The sequence below is a fragment of the Neofelis nebulosa genome, chromosome 11, assembly GCF_028018385.1.
Source record: "Neofelis nebulosa isolate mNeoNeb1 chromosome 11, mNeoNeb1.pri, whole genome shotgun sequence".
Lineage (NCBI taxonomy): Eukaryota > Metazoa > Chordata > Mammalia > Carnivora > Felidae > Neofelis > Neofelis nebulosa.
Genome location: NC_080792.1, coordinates 23,767,377 through 23,773,285, shown reverse-complemented (window position 1 = coordinate 23,773,285; position 5,909 = coordinate 23,767,377). Strand labels below are relative to the sequence as shown.

At 42.2% G+C, this 5,909-nt stretch overlaps 1 pseudogene; it reads left to right on the top strand.

Annotated features, from left to right (window-relative positions):
• Window positions 1-276: 276 nt before the first annotated feature.
• Window positions 277-5,434, top strand: LOC131489577 (cyclin-A2-like; annotated as a pseudogene).
• The last annotated feature ends 475 nt before the right edge of the window (window positions 5,435-5,909 follow it).

Here is a 5,909-nt window from a genome sequence, read left to right as displayed (position 1 = left end):
ACTGTTGCAACATGCTGACGGATTCAAAATCAATTATCATGCTGGAGAATACTATGCATGAGTCAGAAGAAATGAGCTAGATTTGCATATGGCAGCATAGAGAGATCTCCAAAACAAAGGAGTGAATACAAAAATAAGGTACAGAATAAGATAGATAGTGAAATACCATTTACGGATATAACATGCATCGTATTCAGTGCTACCTGTTTTCCAAGCGGAACACATGTCTAAGTGATAGTAGATATACATGCATTAAATAGACTAAAGCAAGTGCCTATGTTGGAGGAAGGCAGATGGAGACTGGTGGTGAGGGATAAAGGAGAAAAACAACAAACAAACCAGACCAGCACCTTGTCACAGATCAGTGCTGACTCTGGATCTCGAATTGAGAAGCGGGATAGACTCAGTTCTCCGCCTCTTAGGAACAAAAGGAAAAATGTTAAAGACTCAACATCTGCCCTGAGGAATTGCAATTTGGTAGGAGTCACATGTGTGAAATAAATAAGACATTATATATTCATGAGTTAGATAGGAAGTACTACGATAGCTGAGAGAGTATAGAGAAAAAAGAAAAAAAAAATGACAAAACTTTAAGACAAAAAAAAAAAAAGAGGAAAAGGCAAATGTTCTGTCTGCCAATGGTCCTCAGAGGCATTCCACTGTGTGGCCGTCTATGGAAGTTCCTTATTTTCACCATTATTCCAACGGTGTCCAGGAACCAACATTAGTCTAGATCTCCCAATCCTGTCCCAGTTCCCAAGGACTGTCGTGTTTTACTTCATTCTTTTCCATACGCATCAGAGATATGATTGAACTTCGCTTAAATGAGGAAACTGTTATGTTAACCTAATTTCATTTATTTCTTCTTCTTTTTTGTACTGATTTTTTATACAAATTTTGAGTATAGGTCACACACCATGTTACAGTGGTTTCAGGCGTATAACATAGTGACTTGGCAAGTTTATACGTTATGTTATGCTCACCACAAGCATAGCTACCATCTGTCCCCATACAACACCGTTACAATATCACTGGCTATATTCCTCATTCTGTGCCTTTTTTATTCCCATGACTTACTCATTCTATAACTGGACCCCTCTATCTCCCACTCCCTTCCCTGGCTCTGTGAGGTCAGGCAATATTTGCAAAAATTTCCAATACCGAAGTGTGCTCTCCTATTGAACATCAGTTAAGGTGATATTAACCGCTGGAGTAGATGTGCCCCCCGTACCAGAGGCTTAAAAGTGATGTCACAGTACAATGATGGCTCTCCTGGATTGCTGGCTCTCCTCCACGCAGTGACTCAGAAACCCAGTTTCGTCAGTCGTGAATCTGTGCCATGTTATACACATGAATCTCAGTTTGCCCTGGGAGCCTTTTCTGCTTCAGCCAGGTAGAAGAGGAAAGAAGATGCAAGATTATGTTTGAATATGTTTGATTGTCCAGGATTGGAGGAAACATTACATTGCTTCTTATTCCCAGACCATTGACGAGAGTTCAGTTGTAGAACTGTCAGGAAGGCTGGGAAAGGTAAATATATTTGTATGCTCAGATACATGGGGAGATGGGTCTGCTGAATAACTTCTATGTATTTGTTTATTTGCTTGTTTGTTTCTTTATTTGCATCCATCTCTTATTCATAAGAGGTGTAGAAATGGGGGCTGATAAAGGTAATGGGAAATATACCTTTGATTCCACTTGATATATTTGATGTGTTTAACCAGAAGTTGGGCAGAGAATCCGTGCCTTTTGAAAGTCTTCCTCATCAACATTCACTGACCATAAAATGAAGAAAGTTTCATGGACAGAACAGCTGTACGAATTAGAAGGTCTAGTAATCCTTCACTAGAAAACATATTCTTGTATGTGCCCCACAGGGGTAGTACTCAGCATTACCCCTCTCCTCCCTTCAGCTGCCTTTTTGACTCCTCTGAGCCAGCATCTAGATGTCTGAATCTTCCAGCCTTGGCCAAAGTTTTTAGATTTTACCCCGAGCTGCCCACACCTTTGAGACTTGCCTGACTCTTTATGCCTCAGCTAATTCCTTTGGCCTCCACTTCTTGACGGCCTGAATTTCTCTGCCTACTTGTTTCAACCCAGGCTGTGCCTGTGTGAACTTTCCTTTTAACTTGTATGAGTCAATAACGGGCTGTCTCCTGAGACATAGCTACATTCTGGGTTGCGATAGAAGTCCTGCTTATACTATAAATCCTTACATAAGACTTATATAAGTCCTGCTGAGCACTATTTTGTTGTTCTCTTCATCTCAATGTGATTATGGTATATACTAATTGCTGGGATTCCTATGTGAAATCACTACAAAAGAGCTTAATATTTTATCCTACATATATTTGCCCTTGATGAGAAAAGTGCTGAGTCATCTAGGTAGTTCAAGTAAAAATTTGAATTTGAATCATGAAAGGAAGTTCTCCTGGGGACATTTGCTCCAGTGTTTCTGCCGCGCATTCAGAAATTTGCTCATCATATTTGGTAACTGTTCAAAATTCTCTGGAGGGAACTGAGACAAGTTTTCAACATAGGAAAATTCATGTGACTGAGTATAAACTATATTTCTTTGGCCAGCCTGGCGTCTACAATATGTGCAGCCCGGTAATCAATTCATGATGCAAATATTGATAATATAGGGGCGCCTGGGTGGCTTGGTCGGTTGGGCGTCCGACTTCGGCTCAGGTCATGATCTCACGGTCCGTGAGACCTGAGCACCGAGCCCCGCGTCAGGCTCTGTGCTGACAGCTCAGAGCCTGGAGCCCGTTTTGGATTCTCTGTCTCCCTCTCTCTCTGCCCCTCCCCTGTTCATGCTCTGTCTCTCTCTGTCTCAAAAATAAATAAACGTTAAAAAATTAAAAAAAATATTGATAATATATCTCTTTCTTACACATTTGCATGAACTAATCAATCATATATAGTGCAATAATTTTTTTGTCTTTGATTGATAAAGGTTAGGTACCAGTAAACAATAGCTTGTGGGTCAAATTCAGCCCCATGCCTGTTCTGGTAAAGGTTTACTGGAGCACAGCAATACTTATTTCTTCACATATTATCTATGGCTGTTTTCATTATATGGCGGCAGAACAGAGTAGTTGTAACAGAGGCTGGACGGTCCTCAAAGTCTGTAATATTTAGTCTCCCACCCTTCGCAGAAAAAATTTGCCTGCTCTCACTTTAGCAGAATATATTGAAAGCATATGATTCCTAACACTGAGCAGACGGCCAATAAATGAGTTTTCTATTCCAATCTTCCTTTGCTTATATTATTTCTTCTACCTGGAATGCTGTGACTCTTCAATCATTTCTTTCTTTATTCACAAGTATTCATCATGTGCCTGTTATGTGGCAGGCACTGCTTTGGTGCTGGGATAGTGTAGATAACAGAATCGACTGTCTTCATGGACCTCACATTCTACTGGGGTGGGGAGACACAAGCGGATGTACAACATCATGTCTCCTCCTGATTCATGCCGTGAAAGTAAATAAAGCAGGTACAGAGGTCTCTCTGCCTGTTTAATTCGTATTCAACCCCAAAGTCTTGCAAAGCCCAACTTCCTTCACGAGATCATCCTTGGTCTCCCCATTTGCTCATTGCCTCTTTCCCTCTCTGTAAAGTCCCAGCTCTTTTTATTTGGTGTTTTTAAGGCATTTATGTCATTCTACCATCAACTGGAGCTCTTTGTTGATGTTTTTCTTCTCCACCATAGATTGCAAGGCCACCATAGATTGTGAGGTCATAACAATGAGGCAATTTTTTAAATTTCTCAACAGCAACTAACACGGTGTCTGAAAATTGCTAGGAAATCGGTATAGAACAAAATACGGATCTACCAATGGAGGTTTGTAGTACACAACATTTTGATGCGTCTGCGTCTCAGTCTGTAGTCTTCCCGAGTTTGTGACCATCACTGTGACCCATCATCATGTGCACCAATGGAAAGAGGGACTTTCCCATTTTCCCAGCCCTGAAGAGCTGGGATCTCTTCAGGAATTAACTACACCCACAAGTCCGTTTGGGCCATAAGATTTATCTTTTCTCTTGATAAAGAAATGAGATAACTCTTTCTTAATTGATTACACCCTGAATTTACCCCAGTTAAGAGGGAAAAATTCAACCTGGCTCTGCAGGTTGACCTCGCCGCGCCCGGGAGCAGTGACGTCGGGTAGCTCCACGCCCAGGCCTGCAGCCTTCGAGGGTGGCTGGGTGCTTCAAGAGGATCAGGAGAACATCAACCCCGAGAAGGCAGAGCCCGCCCAGCAGCCTCCCGCCCGGGGTTGGGAACCCATGCCTCCCAGCACCACCGTAGAGCCGAAGACAGGATGGGTTGCACCTCTTAAGGATCTTCCTCTAAATGATGAGCATGCACCTGTTCCTCCCTGGAAAGCCAACAGTCAACAGCCTGCCCTTACCATTCACGTGGATGAAGCGGAAGAAGAGACACAAAAGAGGCCACCTCCATCTAGAAACAAAACAGAACATGAAAATGTCCTGGCTTTTAGCTCAGCTATTACTTTATCAGGGCCAAGAAAACTGCTGGTACCCCTTCATTATCCAGTGGATGGTAGTTCTGAGTCACCACATACTATGGGCAAGTTGCACTAGAAGACGAAAGCCAGTGGGTGTTCCTGAAGTGACAGGTAGCCATGAGGACATTCACACATACCTTAGGGAAGTGGAGGTTATATGTAAGCCTGAAGTGGGCTACATGAAGAAACAGCCAGACGTCACTAACAGTAGGAGGGCTATGCTTGTGGACTGGTCCATCAAAGTAGGAGAAGAATGTAAACTACAGAATGAGACCCTGCATTTGGCTGTAAACTACATTGCTGGGTTCCTTTCACCCATGTCGGCTCGGCGTTGGCAGGAAAATTTCAGCTCTCAGTGGTACCGCTGCTGTGCTGTTAGCCTCCAAGTTTGAAGAAATGCACCTCAGAAATAGCAGAGTCTGTGCACATCACAGGTGATACCTATACCAAGAAACCAGCCCTGAGGACGGAGCACCTAGTTATGAAGGTACTTTGCTTTTGACCTAGCCACACCAAGACTTTTTCTTACCTGATGCTTTCTGCACCAGCAGTCTGCAAACCACAAAGTTGAAAGTTTGGCGATGTTTTTGGGAGAATTAACTTTGATGGATGCTGACCTACACCTAAAGTATTTGCCATCAGTGATTGCTGGAGGGGGCTTTCATTTAGCACTCTACAGTCACAAGACAAAGCTGGCCTGAAACTTTAGTTCCAAAGACTAAAGATATATACCCTGGAAGGTCTCCATCCCTGTCTCGTGGACCTTCACCAGATCTACCTCAGAGGACCACAGCATGCACAACAGTCCATAAGAGGAAAGAACAGAAGTTCAAAGTATCCTGGTGTTTCTCTTCTCGAGCCACCAGAGACACTAAATGTGTAGCAGCAAAGACTTCCTTTTTTTCTACGATGTAAATAACTCATTGTATACTGTGTCCAGCTTTTCTAAGGTTTTAAGTTTATAATCATGTCTAAATACAGAAGTTATTTATAAGGCCAAGTACAAATTATGGTATGCATTACATTTTAAATGGTTTTAATTTGTATCTTTTGTACATGTAACTATCTCAGCTATTTGGCTAATTTTAAGTGATTTTGCTAAAGTATTAATGATGCCAGCTGTCATCATAATGGGAATTAGTAAATGGATTTGGGGAATTTGAAAAAAAAGGAAGAAAGGGAAGAAGTTGAAACAAGTAGTTACCAAACAGGTAATTAGATGAGAAATTCTTGGCTTTCTGTTGCTGTGTTAAAACACACACACACACACACACACACACACACACACACACATATGCGTGCACACACACACACACCCTTCAGAGCTCATGGGCTGGTCTGTTGGGAAGAAAATCGGTTACTTTGTTGGAAAG